We start from the raw sequence: 18,808 nt of genomic DNA, 5'->3' as shown, positions 1-18,808 counted from the left end.
TATGGTGTATCATTGAGTTTAACTAGAGCAGCTCTTCAAAAGCAGGAGGCTGGACAGTAAAAACAATCAATGTGCTGACAGACTCTACTCTCTAACATGAAAACCAAGTAATCACACAGGCACTTTGGTATTGCCGTCAGATATTGCTGTCAGCTCCCTAGCCTGCACACCTAAAAATAGTTTTCAAGTCCTTAATGTGCTTCCCCTCCCCTTTTTTCTTCTTTGCTGCCTGAGTTCAGATGAAGCCTTCTAACCACTGCCAAGGGTATTTCTAGCTTTGATCATACCTGGTAGAATCACTGTTGCCCAGAACATACAGCAAAGGCACAGTGAAAAGGAAGGGGGGAAGATGACCATGATTCTCTGGTAAGAAACAAAGCCTCATTTTTATCTCCATTTATTGCATGAACTTAGCAGACTTCTGCGTTTGATTGAGTAACTTTGCATTCTTGGGATCTAAACTTAGCAATCTCTCCACAACTGTGCCAGAGGGAAAAGGCTCTCCAACGATCTTTCAAACCCATATCAGTTATTTTGAAAGTGCCAGCAGCAAGGCTGTCACAATATTAAGGTAGATATCTAGCTCAGTAGTTAATTTATGAATTAAATGTTTCAAGTCTCCATTCATCTTTAACTTTCCTTTCTCTAAGCTGTTGCTCTGCATCATTACTGGAGGCAAGTACCTCTTCTCTTGCTAACGAAAATAAAAGTATTACCTTATTAAAACAGTGTGTGAGGACTCTCTGAACCATGTGCATGCACAAGCCTTGAGAGCAGTGTTTCATTAGTCCCAGCTGGGAGTGCAGATTAAAGAAAAATGCCAGAAACCATACCTAGAGTCTGACATATCTATGAAATGTTGCAACGCCTGATATGTTCTGTGGGAAAGGAGATCTATATGCTATACTCAGTTTCACTGAAGTGCTTGGCAGAAAGCATTCCTGACTCACAACAGTGTCTGTTCACTGGACTGGCCAGAGGGGAGTCATACCTAATAAACTGCCATAAAATACACATGCACACACCACTTTGGATCATTGATTTCACTGCTAAAGGATGTTACTGTGTATTACAGCTTTAAGTTTTCAACTTTGTCATATTTTCTAAACTCTGATCTCTTCAATTTACTTTCAGTTATATGACATTCCCCTTTAGCAGAGCGAAAGCATGCATTAGCTAAACAATGTGGTTTGGATTTAGCGTTCCCATGCATCATTGTGAAAATGTTTGTCTCAGCAATAGTGTCATTATTGTTACTGGGAACAGCTGCTCTACAATGTCTTCTGACTGAGGAGAGCAGAGTATCTCCCTTCCCATACCACCTCACAAGCAGGGAGTCTAAAGCAGGACCATTGAGTAGAAGTAGTTCACGAGCACACACTGCTCTGTACCTGGCTTCCTCCTACCACAAAAGAAGCAGAAAGTACAGGAGCACAGCAAATAACAGCAGCAAAATAAATATTGCCAATATTTAGAAATATAAATAAATATAGAAATGAAGTTTGGCTCCCTCCTCTGGCAGTTCTTCTGGATCTGGACTGGGGATTAACCTGAGTGAGGGAGAAATCCTCCTCACTCAGGTGCAGCTTTCTGGCAGCTCAGCTCCATTAGACATGACATCCTTTGAGCGAGAACTGGAGCAGGGAGTTTGCTGCTGATCAAGCGGATGTTTAATATCTCCCTTGAGTTTCTGAAGTGGAAAGATGTAGCTTTCAGCATTCTTGCCAGCGCTCCCAGCCCCACTAAAGTCAGTTTCCACATCCAGATCTACAAGAGTGCTGGAGTCCCGCTGGGTTTGCTGGGAGCATCCCAGCAGCAATGTGGTGCTCTGCAGGCCTGTGCAGCTCGGCTCAGGCCAGCTGGACATTTTTAGGGAAAGCTTACAAAACATATTTGTGTGATTGCACAGAGCAGCAGGCTTTAACTCACCTTTCAGAACAAGACCTTCAGAGGTAATTAAGTTTTATTTTAAGATGGATCAAGTCTGGTTTCCAGGGTATTAAAACTTTTGAAATGTCTTTGGATGGGAAGCCATGTTTTCAGTCAGTAAATGTTTCTGCAAGTCCAGCCTCTGATAACATTTTAGCTACATGAAGACCACAGCTTTTGGATGTATTTTATCTTTTGAAAGGATCTTAGATGCCCAGCTTTGTCCTGAAAATTTAGTACTGTAAACACTTCTTTTGTATGAAACAAACTTCGGTAAGGTAATCACATAGTCAATACACTCTTGTGTAGCATATCCATAACATACAATCATAAAACCATAGAATGGTTTGGATTGTAAGGGATCTTAGAGGTAACCTAGTTCCACCCCTGCATAGGGATGGACATCTCCCGTAGACCAAGGTGGTCAAAGACCCATCCAGCCTGACCTTAAATTCTTCCAGGGGTGGGGCATCCAACTGTGATAAAACAGTTTGAACAAGCGTGGTAAAGTACAAGCATTTTTGACAGCTTAATCTTCTATATTTCATTTAAATTTATTTTTGGGTTCAAAGTACCTATTTCAATCAACCACAAATGCTGAATTTCCAGTAAACTTGATGGGTGAGAAGAGATGGGGTTTCCTAGGGGAAAAAATACACACAAAAATGCAGACACAATGCCAAAAAATGTCGCATCCCCCTACAGAAGTAGCATAAAACCAAGTTTTACGCACTTCTGCTTAGACAGTTATATTCTGTATAGTCTGCTTACCATCAGAGATATCGTGGTTTCTGCATAATTACTTTATCCCAGTCAAATTAAATCAAGCAAAAAAAAATTTTTCCTTCATCTAGAAGATAGACAAACAGAATGCAGAGTAATGGCTAACAGCTGTGTAGGTAAGAATACAGAGGCAAGCACAGGGAATCCAGCCCTCAGCCTGACAGGAGGAGAGGTACGTATGGTACAGATCTGAGAGCCTCAGGCGTGAACAGAATGGCTTACTTGTTATGGTAAAATTCCCAAACAGGCTACTCAGTGGTATTTGTCAACCTTGTATTTTCTCCAGGAAAATTGTCTCGCAGCTGTGTTCAAGGCAGAAATTAAGATTGCTGGGCAGCATTCCAGCCCTTACTCTCTTCACCATTTTTCCTCAAAGGACACAGAGGGGACAGCTCCTGGTCTAACAAGACTCCAGCATGCACCTGCTTTACTTCAACAGACACCAGGAGGATTTAACCACAGTACGGAAAAGCTGCTCTCTAATTTTCCTTGGCAAAAGTGAAGACACAGACAAAAAAGGCCACCAACATCAGAACAGTCCCTGGGAGGAACATGGTATTCATCAGTCAGAAATACACAGGAAACCTGCATAAAACAAGGAATAAACAGCATCCCAGGAAAAAAGCACCTAGGTAGAGAACACATTGTCATCCATTACTCATGCCTGTAGAAGGAAGCAATCAGAGGATGCAAAGCATGGCAGCAAAGCTGTTGCTGCTGACCATGGAGTATCATCACCCTACAGGTTATATCCCAGACATGTTCACAGACAGGGAAAAGAAATTCATTACCTACAGCTTTTCTCCTCAAATCCTGCACGTCTTCTGGTTTTACTGTGCTTTACATTATGAAGTAACCTCTGGCAAAGAAGATGGAGCAGCAAAACACAAGTGATGATATGTCTAATCCCTTCATCATGTCAAAGAACCACTTCATTGCCCCACAATGGCCCTGCACCAGTACATTGTAACATATGTGGAAATTAAAAAATAGCTCTTTTTTCAGATTTGGTCTCACAGAAATTAGGCAGAAGCATAACTCTATCTTTTCCCACTGGAGCAGGATCTGGAGCCACAATCTAGAGCAGCCAAGACAAAAGAGAGCCAAGGGACCTCCCAACAACTCCTCAATAAGCATTTACAGCCTCATGCTGTTTCTCTGGCAGAAACAGCCTGGGAAGGAAGGCAGTGGTCCTATCCTCAGGTCACTCTGAAGAATGAATTCCACCTAGCCAGGAGGGCATGTCATTGAGGGCATGACATTTATAGCTCTCAGCAGACTCAGGGCTAACACATTCATAAACAGCTCAGCTCAGCTGCAGTCACTGGGGGGCAACAGGGGAGGCATTTCAGCTGCAGTGAGAAAGAATAGCCTGTTTTGTTCTGATGTGCAAGTATCATCACTACTGTGGGAGAAATGAAGGGGGCCAGCCAGTTCCTCAATCCTCTGCGCTGCACACAATAAATCGATCAACCATCAATGCATCAAGTTCACCACCAAGTTCTGTGCATGCCTGGGAAACCCTTGCAGGGTTCAGTTTGAAGAAGATGTAGCCACACGTTCCTCAGACTGAACTCTGCAAGGGTTTCCCAGGCATGCACAGAGCTCTTACCGTGGCAAAGTGTCAAATGTATTACTCTAAGGAGATCTTTGTTTTGGAAACTTGCTTCTCAGCTACAGCTTGCTTCCTCTTTAACAATTTTAAGGCCAAGAAGTTTTCTTTAATAGTTGCTTTTGTTTTTATTTTCCACTGCTTGCTCAGCTGGGGAAGATAACAGTTTCAGATTTAGGTCACCCACGGAAAAACGTGTTTGGTGATCTCATGTTGATCCCCAGGGGGTAACCATCCAGATCACAAAGAATAGGAGAAAAATCTAGCCCAGCTAGGCAGGTATTGAGGATCTGGGGGAGAGGGGAAGGCACATGTTTTTCTTGAAGAAAATTGGAATATCTACATGTTTGCTACAGGCCAACACTAAGGTGCATTTGTATGCAAATTCCAGCCAACATTGCTTGGCCACCATCCTTGCTTTTGTAGGAACTGGCATTGACCTTTTTTCTTCAAAGGGTCAGAATCATTCATATGTGTTATGAAACATAACAACACTTCATCCCTATACAGCAACTCTCATTGCTACAGTTTCCAAGTGTGGCCAGGTACTGAATAACTTTTACATTTGGACCAAATTTACAGTGTTTTGTCCATGCCTATTTAATGAGAAAAAAATGGTACAAAAACATATAAATGAGAAACATTATTAAAAAATTATGAGCTGCCACTGCCTTGATGCAAGCTTGGCAGATTGTTTCTTTCTTTCCCTTCATTAGCTTGTTACTCCATTCTTTTTAATGTAATAACAACATTTTTGTCCCAGAGAGGAAAAAACCCAACAACCATATTTGAGAATCAATAATTACATCCAAGGCAACTCTCAACAAAAACATCATGGCAATTATTTTTTACATCTTCTCCAAGCCACTTTTTTAAGGCAGGCAAGTCACACATCCTCCACTTTAACATAATTGATGTACAGGATGGGTAAATAACTTATCACTTTTCTGCTGTGGTCACATCTGGTCCATATGGGATGTCCTTGGGTCCCATGGGGTAAGAGGTTGAACAGCACCCTTCTCCTTTAAGGAGTTCACAGCATTTGTCATCTTGGTCTTGAGTGCTACGTGCTGTAAGAGCTGTAATTTTATGAGTAAGATGGAAAACCTAAACCCTAACTGCTTCTGGTCATGAACACACAAATTCCATGACACATTACTGGAGATTTGTTTAAGAGGATGTCTGCAGAACATTCCTTTCCCAGTGTCAGTGAGAACAGCAGAACAGCAAAGTCACCTGTGGTCTCTGCTGGGAACAAGGCATTCAGAATTCATCATGAAAGTCCTCGAGGCACTGGGCAAACACTGGGGCAAGAAGGGGTGTTGTCACAGCACCCCAGAATACAATTCTTGCTCCCAAACAACCTCTCTGTATGTGTTTCCCTGGAGTGAGGTACCAACTTGCCAAAAAAGCTGCTTGATTCTTCTTTGTCAACCATTTTTAATATTATCTTGGTTTTATTCAAAATAGTCTAACAGCAGTTCATTTATGCTGAAAGTGACAGGGAAACAAACTTCTTCCTTTATCCCTTTGAAAAAGTTCCAACAGAATGTATCAGCAAAGAGCTCTGAGGACAGAAAACCACAAGCCCACCAGAATTTTCAGGGAGCATCAGTTTTTCTCTACAGGCACCTCTCTTTGGAGTGTCCTAGTATCAGCCTTCCTTTACACCTTTTTGCTTCCTGCTACACCAATTTGCTCTGCATTATAAAGCACAACAGTATTTACATGAACTCTGCATATGCCTCAGCAGCCTGGGCCTGTAAAATGAATTTTGAAGGAACTTCAGCTGTAGCTGTTGCTAGTGTGCTTTCTAGTTTTATTGCTGTGAACAGCTGAGAATTAAAAAGCACACTAGTTTATGTTCTATAATATCTTCAGACTGGTACACATGTCAGACTACCACTCAGAAATTTAGATTTTGGGGCCTTAGCACATGTTGTATTAATTATGTTTATGATAATATCACTGTGAGAAAGCAAGCATATGTATCATACACAAGTATACAATACTGCACTTATTGATGTCATTACTCCTCCAGGCCACTGAAACTCAAAGAATTCCCAGTGTACAATTCTCATTGCAAGAAGATATTTGTCTTCCTAAAAGGAAGACAAACTGTTTCAGTTGTCACTGAAGCAAGTTCAAAATTTTTATTAAGTATTCACTCAGCTGCTGGTAGTTCATCCTTGAAAATTTGCTACAAAGTCCTGATCAAATCTCCACCAACAATGCACAGATAGTTTTTTCCAGAATCCACGTTGACAGAAAAAAATACTTTTATCCTTGTTTGCTCACAGGTAGCTCCAAGTGCCATGCATTTAAGGAGATAAAACCAAAGTGGATAAAAAAGGAACTCTGTACAAGAAAAGATATAGAATACTACAGCCATTCAGGACAAAAGAAACCATAAAAATTATGAAAACTTATAATATTACAAAACAAAACTGGCTATCTGTTTTTATTACATGTGTCCAGTTTTATTGGTGTTGGAAACAGAATTCATAGGGCTTTGCTGTGTGAACTCCAATGCAGTAGGAGGTGCATATGCATCTTCTCCTTTTCTCTAGGATACTCAAAGTGGAAATTATGTCACTGCCTCTCCCACTCATGACCCACCACTCAAAGGATAGTCTTAATATCCCTTCCTAAAAGGATGAATTCACTCTTGCTGTCATATGAAATACAGTACCACAAATACTTCATTTATCAGGAGATTTTATATGCCTTTTGAGAGTGCCCCATATGGCAAGGATTCCTTTAGTCTGATTCTTGTTTACCCTAGCATGTTACTTCCAGTGACTTTGTTGCTTATCTTGTCTGTAATATGATTTATGTTAACTCATTTCCTGTAAAAGCATACACTAATAAAATGAAAAAAAAATGTGAAGAAAGAGCGGGCCAGCTTTGAATTGGCATGGGAAATGTCATGAGTAACTGGATTCAAATCCTTTTAAATTACTGTTTCAGTGAACCTTTAAGGCTCCAAAGGGCATTTTTGCCTTTTTGTGCTGTTCCCATAAGATCATTTCATTGTTGCTCTTTCCATAAATTCCTGATGCAATAGATGACCTTGTGCTAGAAAGGACCTGGGTCCTTTCTTTAAAGAACACCTGCTTTTCATGCTAAAGAAAGTAAGGACGAGTTTCATATATGTCCCAAATAACCTTCACAAACAGATGCTTAAATAAAAAAAATCATCTGATAAGCAGCCAGAAACATCGCATGACATCAATTTGATACCATTTTTACCTTTAATAGTTCCCTGGAACACCTCTGCACGTTCTGGCTTGGGCATGCAAACCTCTGGGAATCGGCCATGGCTTGTATTTGCAAGGAGCCAAGCCAAGGAGGCAATGTTTTCCTTCAGGTGGGGGGCTCTGACTCCAGGCTCCATGACGTCCCTGGCAGAGAACAGCTCCAGGTTCAACCTGAAAGACACAAAGCAGACAGCCAAAGGATTACTTAGTAAACAGGAAATGGCATGCTGCACCACGTTAGCGTTTGACGAGTTTATAATGTGTTAGTAAATTACTTCAAGATGGAAATCAATCTGCTTTATTTGCAAATGTACAAAAAAAAAATGTAATTACCCAATAAAAGTGCTTATCAAGCATTGCCTTGCTTTGTGTGAGATACGTGATAAACTCTACCATGTGCATGACTTGGTCATCCTAGGCAGGATGTTGTAAGACCCACTTATCAATTTGCATGACTTTTCATGGTAAAAAAAGATTTTTAATCTGAGCTGAAATCCTCTGGAATTCTGGATGATATCAAATAGATTAAAGTTAAGCGCTTTGGAGAAATTCATGCTTATGCTTATCATTGCAATGGGGTTGGTTTTTTGCAGCAGTAGCAGCAGCTAGAAAAAGTGCCCTTTCAAAGATAGTTCACAAATCATGTACAGACATCATGTACAGACTCTTCCAGTATTTTCTAATAATTTTCAGGTTCTAGGCAAAATTTCAGGAAATACGAACATACAAAATTGAAAAACATGTGTACCCCCTATTTCTGACAGTTGGGTGAAAATAAAGATACTTTCTGCAAAATTTAAGAGTCATTTCTATGGAATTATAGTAGGCCAGAATCTTAAAACTGAAATCAAGTAACTGCTCTAGTTATAAGCTTGTTTCATCATTTCTATTTTCAAAAAAAATACCATTAATTATTCTGACTATCATCTGGACACACCATAAGCCAGAGCCTCCTGGTCAGAAACAGGCTGACACAAACCACAGACAGAGACAACTGGAGCATACATTTGCCCACATCCTGTTTTACCATGGTACCTTTCATCCCTGTGGTAAAAGTAACTCTTTCCATACGCTATTAATTATTGTCCTCCCTCCTGACAGACACGAGGCTGATTTTCAAGCCAGTTATTCTGATGGTTTGTTATATGACCACCTGTCTAAGAGTAAATGAGCTGAGAAGACAATGCACTTCATACGTGGCACCTACAAAGCTGAGGTAAGTTTCTTCTTCTAAACTGGGATGGATTTAAATGAATCCCCCAAAAAATAGTCCTATAGTCTTATGTGCATCAAAACACGTCATACCCATCCCCAGTTATATGAAACAGACTGCAGGCAATATAAATTTGGAACATCATCTTATTATAGAGCCACATTTCAAGGGACCAAGAACAAAATGTATGGAAAAAATGAACCTCTTTGAACTGCTTTTTTTTTCTGAGTTCAAATGAGAAGCAATTTACCTTGTAAATCAAAGTGACTGGGTGGAGAATAAACAAAATTTTTAAATCCTCAAGAGATGTGGTTTTTCATTCTTGACCTCATTGAGTTCTACCAATTAATGAAGTACAAGTGGTGAAACTCAAAGGGAACCATAGATGCTCACAAGCTGCTGTCAGAATTGTGCCACTATGGCTGCTTGTTGTGTAAATCACTCCACCAAAGGAATTTCGTTGTTCCTAAATGAGTAGATTCATGCTCCTGCTCATGCTTCACCTCTTTTCCATTTCCATAGGCCAGATAAAAATCTATATTTGCCTGCTTTTAAGCTTTGTCTAGGAATGTGATAGACCTAGCACAGTGAACACAATGTGAAAACATGATTAATGATAATAGCTACTTCCTGAATCATGTGAACTATGTACAAACCCTAAATGGTTTTTTAAATAAGAGCAGTGTGAATACTGTTTCATTCCAGCAATTTCTAGAGTGTATTTCTTAGCAGAAATAAGAGTGTAGATTTTCAGTCTTCTCAACTTCACAATTTTTCTCTGTTGCACGGAAAGCAAATATTCCACATTATTGTAGAAACCTATGAAATATCCTTCTGTTTTGTCAAATCAACCACTTCTAAAAATGTGAGGGATATCTCATTATATGCTTCTGTGATCTTGGTTTTGTCTGGTATTATGAAGTGTGTGTATTGCCTACATCCACCATACCCCTTGCATTATCATCAGTGAGCTTTTGCAGAGGTAAGAGCACACAAAGGACTGTGCTGATTCACTACTCATCATCAGTGACTTTTCTTTCAGGAAGTCTTCTGTCTGTCAGTGTAAGGAATAACTTTGCTTTGAGGATGTAGGAAACAAGCAGGCAAAAGAGTTGTTTTATGAAAGACTGTTACAAGGCCAAGGCATCTTCTAAAAGAATTGGCTAAAGAAAGCCTTTACCAATATACTGCTTCTCAGGAAAGCACCAAGCCAAACTGTAGTGGCACTTGTAGGATCATAAGAATCAGGGATTGTTCAAGTCAGAAGGGATCTCAGCAGTTCTCTGGACCAGCCTCCTGCTGAAGGTGGGCTCCACCATGAGCTCAAACAATGTGCATTTCTCCTGTCAGGTCTTAAGGACTTCTAAAGCATGAAGCCTGTGCAACCACCTCGAGCAGCCTGTGCCACTGCCCCACTGTCCTCATGGTGGGAAGGTATTTCCTCATATCCAGTATGAGCATCTCTTTTCAACTTGTGCCGTTTTTCCTTGTCCAACATGCCCTGTTGTGGACACCATGGCTCCACGTTCCCAATGGCTCCCCATAACTATGGGGGTGAGGAGGAGGAGGGCACACACTGTTAGGGGCCTCCCAACCCCTTAACTATGGGTGTGAGGATGAGGAGGGCACACACTGTTAGGGGCCTCCGAAGCCACTTCGTATCCAGGATGAACAGGCCTCAGTTGTGCAGCCTCACAGCATGAGCAGTCCAGCCCAGGCCATTCCAGTTTCTCAGCATCTGCAGTTCTGTTGAAAGCACACTCCACTGTCTCCTCCAAGTCATTTATGGAACTGTTAAACATTTCTAGTGATAGACCCTGCAGTACTCCCCTTGTTAGGCCTCCAGGCAGTGCATGTCCCACTAATCAGCACCCTCTAAGGCAAACCACCCCACCAGATATTTTACCATCTGGCTGTTCAGCCTCTAGACTGAAGACATTGGATACAAGAATATGGTCAAAACAGTGTCAGAAACTTTGTTAACCTTCACAACCACACGCTTGCCCAAAAGCCTCCCAAAGGACACTTTGCTCAGCTGGTGAGTGCCACTGCTGCTGCATGCTTGTGTCGATGCAACAAAGGCCTTGGTTTTGAAATGCAGTTTCAAGCAAGGACATTTCATTTACCGTGCTGGAAATGCCTTTTTATGCAGGGTATGTACATTTGGATTTTATCAAGTAGGCCTGTCTTACTTTAATAAATTTACCTCAAAGAGAGACACAGAGCTGTAGCCGCACTACAAAAATAGATCGAGTGTAAATTTTTCTTTTATAGGACATGTGAGAACATTTTCTCCCAAAACATAACTCACTATACTAGCATAATGTGTTAAAGTACTAAGGCTATTTCACCAAAGTTATGATATCCAAATTTCAGGTTGCTTTCAAGACCACATCCATGGGACTGGATATAACATGGAATGAAGACAATCTGCCTTATGATGTAACTGAAAAAGTCATTTGGTAAGAAGCCAGTATTCCTGAATGGCAAACTGTCTTGAAATGATTCTTGAAAATGTAGTTCAGACCCTGTTGCTGTTAAATCCAATGGAAGTTTTCCCACTAAAATAAATTGTTAAGGATCTAACCATAACAGATCTATCTAATCATAACACAGAGGTTTCCTTAGACAACCTGCAGTACAAGGGAACTTTTCTTCAAATAGATTTATTCCATATTTTATGTAAGTTTCAGATTATTAAAAGGATTTAAAGGTGGGTGGGAGAGAAGCATAATCCTAATTCAAACACATGACAGGGATTAAGGTGCATGAGAACACAGGCAACACTGCTTGCTTGGATTTATTCACAGACTTTCCTTCATCTGTTTTAGGCTGATTCTCCCCTTTTTTTCTTTCAGCACTGAGAATGTTTACCCATTGACTCGCCACAGGCCATCCTGCTCAGGACAGCTCTAGGTTTTATTTGGGCTTCTTGTAAACCACTGTTTTACTGCCCTGACTGACCACTGCATCTTGTATAAATAGTTCTCAGGAGAATGTTTTGGGGGTTGCTTAATACTTGTGGTGGTTTTTTGTCTGAGTATGGTTAGAAGTTTGAGCAATTAAGAGGACAGGCTCATTAGCTAAGGGGAACTTCTCAGGTTGGACGATGTTAAAATTACTTACCTGTGTTATGAACATTGACAAGTACTATTCTGTTCTAGTCTCCACTATTCATGCATTTTCTGAGATTAGAAAGTTCTTTTTTTTTTAATACATTTCATTTTGCTGGAAAAACAGAATATTCATTCTAATATTGAACAAGCCACACTGCTATGATGACCTGTAGCTGCTACTACATTATAAATACAGTTTATTTATTTATATTAGCTTACTATCTATCACCTTTAAAGTTACCCCATTATGAACAAACTCACAACATCACAGGAAATTGCTTACATTTAAATACAAATTCTTTTTTTCCTTGCCTTAAAAATCATAAAAAAGATTTCTACATACTTGTCACAGGCACACCAATTTTCTTTTCAACAAGACATTTAGTGAAAATAAACTATGAAAAAGCTTATCCAAAAATTACATGCCAATATGGATCTCACTATGTAACAGAATAGTGCATATGTAGTGCAAAAATGTTAATCATGTGCAGATGACTAAATTCAGTAGTTTTTCAAGTAAGGTGTGTGAAAAATAAAGGGTTTTTTAGCATGTGCATAGAATACCATTGAGATCAATAAAGGGAAACAGAAAAGCTTATAAAACCTCCTTACACTGGAAAAGAACACCACTTTAATTATTTAAAATTGATGTGCTCGACTCAGTGTTAGCCCATGAAATAGACACATTTAAGCTGATTTAAAGTTAAATTAAACCTATAAAATCTCAGCGTGCTTTGATGTAAGTGCATGCATGCTATGATGTGCTTTTGTTTAATTAGCTCTATTGAAAATCACTCTTCAGTGGAACTTTGCACGGCAGACCAGGCCTACGACTCCTTTCTGTCTCTAGTTTAGTTGAGTATTAAACTAAGTGAGAAATCCTTATGGTAGTTCAGGAGCCAGAAGTTTCTCAGGGTTCAGACTCCCTTCAGAATATCTACAAATATTTACATTGACTGTAAGACAACAAGCTTCCCAGCATCCCCTGATCCTGGCTCCCTCAATATCCTTGAATAAGGGGACAGTTAGCTATTCAGTCTAAAGGCCTTTTGGTAGAACAGCACTTACTGTGAAATGTGTTGTTTGGGTTAGCTGAATGTCTCCCTGTCACTTTTTTCCCAGAGAGGATTTGAGAGTTATATGTGTTTAACTACTGTACACTAAAGAAAAATGGATTTCCACAAGGTCTCATAATCTGCTGGTAAATTGTCTCTCTCTAATGCTTGAAAAATTGCATAACAAAAAAGAAACAAAGGTCAGAGACTAAGAAGTCTCTGTGTTTTGGAAAAAAGATGTATTGGGACAAGGAGGATGAGATGTGGGAAAGATTGGGAAAATGTTGAGTGTTTGGAGATTTTCTTCCAAGAGTTTGCTTTTCTACTTCTTTACCTTTTTTTCCTTCATTCTTATGAAGTTTTTCCCAGCAGCACCATCAATATAAAATACTGCTAAGTGAGAAGAGCAGCAGCTCCTACCCACTTTGTAGATGCAGTTGTTTATGCAAGGGCATTTAGCTACAAATAAATGAATTAAGATGTGCATGTGACCTTGGGAAAAACAGGTAAAGGATCATGGAAGTGGATCCACATGCTTGAACTATCAAAACAGCAACTTAACCACTACAGCCTCAATTCCCCACCTGCAAAGCCATAGGTGAAATATAAGAGTCATAGTTCTTGACTAAGTTTTCACCCTACGTGTCCAAAAACAAATTACAAATTGCAATTAGCAGCCTTCATTAACCATGTCAGTATTTAGGGGAGTACAGGCATCTAAATATTCAGAGCTATTGACAGTGCCTGCTCACTGCTTCCACCCAAACCTGAATACATCTAAACTCAGTTGGTGTTTCTGTCCAGAACTGGGCATTTCTCCATGTGATTAGTACCAGGTGTGGAAATGTCTCATTTCCAACAAGCAGCTGTCTGGCACACATCTGGTCTCACCAGCTCTGCAGGTCCAACAGAAGGTGCTGCACCATGGCCACTGAAGAGCAGCATCCAGCAGACATGGCCTGTAAAAGCCCACTTTTGGTAGAAACATCAGAGAATCCAAAATGGGTTCTCACCTCAGCTGTGGGGATTGATTATGAGCCCTCACCTGGGATCTCCAAGACACAGGGGATGAAGCAGCACCCAGGTTCTTGGGGGCCAGGAGCAAACACCCTCCTGCCAAGGCTGCTCAGCTGAATGGTCAGGAGACAAGGAGCCCTGCAAGTAAAGCAGAGCCATGTTCTCAAGAGAGAACATCTATGAATATGTGTAAATGTCCACAGACAGAAGGGTCCAGTGTCAGATTAGCTATCTCGATATCCAATGGGCTAACCCTAATCATTGCTGATTATGACTTTATTAAAAATGGCAATGATTCAGCTATCTTTGTATTTTCCAAGTTATTATCTAAGCCTCTACTAATCTTTTCCAAAAACAAAAGGGTTAAGCTTGTGTTAAATCCATCTGCCCTGGCATTATAACCAATGAGAGGCAATGAAAGTAATTTCTCAAAAAGACACCAGTACAAGCTATCTAAATTCAAAGAAATATTTCAAACAAACTTCCATTGGAATGGAGAAGAGAGAAGTGAGAGAAGCAAGTAAATTGGGCACTAAAATAAATGCCTTGTGAATTTGCTTATAACCAAACAAACAGGGAAATGCATCTTCTCTGGATGAAGCATTGCAGAGCAATTTCCAAGGGAAATTCACAAAGTACTAAGCTGGCTTTTGCAGTTTGAATGCAAAGACATGATGAGTTTCTTGAAAACGTATGCCAGAAAACCTAATCCAAACTGGAAAGAAGAGAGGAAATCTCCTATGAGACAGTTTTATAAAAGCTTCATTCAGGGCCTCCACCCTCATGTACTGCACCAGCCACCTTAGTTTTTCCACTCTCCTTGGTCCAAGAAAGCACCGACTGGTATATTAAAGTTCTGGCTTTAAAATGTTTGGGAATGGACAGTGACAGCTGTATCTGTTTTAATAATCACAGGCACAGATTATCAGGTGATGTTCTAGTCAAAATGGGTACTGAGATTTAGGTCTAATGGATCACAAAACAAGTAAACAAAAGTAATGCAGATGGAAAAAAATACAACAAATATTTCAAATTTCTCAATCCCTCCAAAAATCAGACACTTTGTAGTGGAAAAGTGTAGTCAGGTTATTAAAACACAACATTAGTTACCTAGAGATACAGATTACACACTGTTCCCAGTCCAGTAAATATAGGGTTTTGACATTTTTAACCAGAATTTCAAGCAAAAGCACTTCTCCTTCCAGCTGTACAATCAACTTCCATGGGAAAGGCATTTAACTCCTCCAACTTCAGCATTCCCTTTTCTAAAAAATCTATATCTCTCTTATAGCTCTTTCACATTAGGAACCATAAATATTTTTTCATAAAAACACTTTGAGCTACAAATCTCTACAAACTTCCATCATTTAAAAAAAATTCCTTTAACTAATCCCCCCGCTTTTTACATACCATTCACATGCAGCACGTTTTTACCTCAGTTATGACTTACAGCAAGTAAGTCATTCCGCTACAAGTAATTCTCCACTACAAGTGCAGAATGTGTTAAAAATAGTGCCCTGGATGCTGGCATTACTTTCTGCTCTTCCGGGAAATAAGTGGCTGTCTCTGCACCCGGCAGTTTATTTATAGTGAAATGTGGGCGATATATGGGATTCTGGGAACAGAATTTCCCATATCCCAATTTCCCATATCCCAGAATTCCTACAATTCTGGGAACAGAATTTTTGTGTGTATGATTTGCTTTCTCTTTCTCCTTCCTTGTTTCTCCCCAGCACCAAGATTCAGCTTCCTGAGGCTTTTTCTGTCTAACATGGCTTTTGTGTCCCATTCACCTACTGTCAGAACTCCATGTATTGAAATGGCAGCAGCTAATAAAACCATGCTCATCTTTCCATGGCTTTTCATAAAACTACTCCATTCTATGTCTTTTTATTTTTGCCTTACTTCTGCTGTCACTCTGTATACGCTCAGTGTACTCACAATTGTGTGAGATAGCATTTACCACCTTCACAAAACTGATATTTCTAAAACGACTATGTCATTTCCCAAACATGCTGAAATTTATTGAAGTATTTTGTGCCATCTGTTTCTTCTTTTTTAATAAGTAAGTCTTTTCATCATGGCAACCATTATGACAACTCACCAATATTTATGAGGACGTAGCAACACTCACAGGAACAGAAAAAGTGACATATGAACACCAAAGATACTCTGTTTCAGCTTAAGGTGAGCTTGGAAGGAGTCCCTGGTGCCAGAATGAAGATGATATCCTTACATGCAATTCAGGAACGCTGAGGTGTAACTATTACGTCAATGGATGTCTGTATTCCCACATCCAGCAAAGACCCCCAGGGGATTCCAGCCTGCCTCGAGTCAGACCCACCATTTCTTGAAGGAGTTCAAAGGGTTTTTCAATGACATCTTCATGAGATCAGCCGCACAGCTGGCTTTCTGGCGAGGCTGGCTGCCTTTAAGTGGAAACTGTCAGTATCTGCCAAATGGTGGCCAGACACCAGAACAGACTTTCCAATTAGTGGAATACCCCATTTGATGGTTGGATGTGATTTTCCTCTGAGCGTGTGTGTATGCACATGCTCCACCTGCGTGCTACCACATCTGAAGGCTGCGGTGATGCCCTTGCAGGGAGCCTGTTGTCCCAGGTGAGCCAACAGGGAGTCAGGCTGTCTCCTCCTCCCTGGGCCAGCAGAAGCCGTTTCAGATTTCCCACAGCTGAAAATCACTGTGTGCAGGTTTTACGTAAGGGCCTGCTGGAGCCAGAGCGGCTCCCTTGCTGCCCACCAGTGAGCTGTGAAACACAGGTTATTAGTTCCAGATGCTGCTTCAGCGCCTTTCCTTCTGCAGAAAGTGTGCAGAAGTCACTTCTTTTGGTTTCTCAGGACTCCCCAGAAATAGAAAACACCACCAAAAGTCACTGTGGATTTGTTATCCCTCTCTCAACATCAGGCAGAAAGACTTGTCCGTGAGCCAAAAGGGATCTGTGTTACACTCACTATGGACCTTACAGCCGATTCACAATGGACCTCACAGCAAGAGCCAGAGCCTCATATTAAGTACCAATCCATTGTCGCTGCTTGTCTAATACATGCAGCAGGTGTGCCAGCTCCATGACAGTCCCATTCACACTCTAACAGGAGCCTTGTTTTGGACTGAAAAGAGAAGCGCCTTGTGACAGAAACCAGAGGAACACTCAGCTGCTGCAAAATTCCCTACACTTGATCTATGTCTTCATGCCTCCAAACTTTCACCCTGAGGTTTTAAAGAACTGCCTCAAACCTTTCAAACTCCTTATAGGTTTGTTTCTCTCAAGAATCTCTCTACAGAAAAGTCATTTTTCTTATCACTTCTTAATTATAATAGAGGCAAATACTGTAGATGCATCTTTTTGCCAATTTATGGTACAACAATCTCTTGTAAATTCAAACCTTTTCTTCTCACTACACTGCGATCATAATCAGTACATAACTTTAGTAAAACTCACCATTTACATTCTGCATATTTGGGGGTAAAAAGGAATCCAGCTTTAATTGTTCATGAGAAAAAATGGGCCAATAGAGAAGCTGAGCCTGCAGTTTTCAGACGTATCAGAAAAATATAACTTCTTAAAGCCTGAAAACATTCCAGTGTTAAAACATTTTGGGCTCATGGAAAGGTAATTGTGAAAATATACAGGCCCTGTGTAAACATTAAAGTATTTACGAGGTCCTTCAAGGATTTCAATCCGACGGATTGTTGGCTCGTCTTCACTATCCCTGAATTCGTAACTTCTATTGTATATCCTTGGTTATGAGCACTGCAGTAACTACCAGTGCACTTCCAAGGCCAGTAGGTCAGCACTGTGCTCAAACTCAGCCTCCAGCCCTTCCAATCAAATCCCTCCAGCCCTTCCAATTCCTGACTTCAGCCAGCTCCACACTTGCTCCTCACCCACAGCTCTGTAGAAGTCTGCAGCTCCAAACCTGGAGCACAGTGCCAGCACTCATCCTGGACATTTTAGGAAAGGGAATGGCTAAGACTGGGAAAGGTTTACTTTAGATTAGAGGAAGAGTTATATCTGTTGGTATTTACTCTAGCATGGGAAAGGAAATTTGTTTCATTTGTTCAGAGTCTGCTCTAAAAATAAACAGTAATGCAACTGGAATCTTGGGCTTCTTTTTATGGTTTCACCAATCTAAATAGATAAAATAAATTTGATTCGTGTACTACCTTTAGGTAGTAGCTTCATTAAATAGTCAAAATTAGGTCAAGTGAAAAATCATCTAGAGTTCACAAGAAATCTTGCCTTTACATAAGGCCAGTTTCTTAAACAAAAGAATTTTGTTCAAGAAATTGACAATACTTGGCAAAGACAAGGGACACTGAAAGCCACATGAGACATGGAGGCATTGTTTTTCCCTCTGTAGCTGAGAATTTTGAAAAATTAATTGGTTTGGCCAAAGCAACGTGAGAAAACGGGGCAGGCCTGAAAACAGAACTCCCTCCATATAGCCTTCCTCTCCCTGTCTCCTTTGTATATTCACATAATATGATTGAACTGTTTGCAGGTGTCTTTTTTTCCTAATGGATTTGGACACTGAAATGACTTCATGAAAAATTTGAAGTTTGGTGTGAAATTTAACAGTAGAAAACAGTGTCTCTGTTCTCTGAGGATTAAAGCTGAAAAGGCCCATTAGTTCATCTTTGTAGCTCATTCGGTGTCACTAAATTTTGGGGTTTTTTCCAAACTTCTTATAAAGAGAGAAAATCAGGTCTCCTGAAAACTACAGAGCTAAGTAGCCTTGTTTACCACCACCTGTCAGAAAAGCATGCCTCCATAACATAAATATTTGGGTTAATATACACCA

At 40.3% G+C, this 18,808-nt stretch overlaps 1 long non-coding RNA gene across 1 annotated transcript; it reads left to right on the top strand.

Annotated features, from left to right (window-relative positions):
* The first annotated feature begins 228 nt into the window (after positions 1–228).
* On the top strand, positions 229–18,000 carry LOC141730748 (uncharacterized). Its single transcript, XR_012582384.1, has 4 exons — positions 229–366; positions 8,686–8,800; positions 11,174–11,259; positions 11,656–18,000. It is a non-coding gene; the product is annotated as an uncharacterized LOC141730748 (long non-coding RNA).
* Positions 18,001–18,808: the final 808 nt, after the last annotated feature.

Source organism: Zonotrichia albicollis, chromosome 1 (assembly GCF_047830755.1).
Source record: "Zonotrichia albicollis isolate bZonAlb1 chromosome 1, bZonAlb1.hap1, whole genome shotgun sequence".
In the NCBI taxonomy this organism is placed as follows: domain Eukaryota; kingdom Metazoa; phylum Chordata; class Aves; order Passeriformes; family Passerellidae; genus Zonotrichia; species Zonotrichia albicollis.
This window is presented reverse-complemented; position numbering and strand designations above follow the sequence as displayed.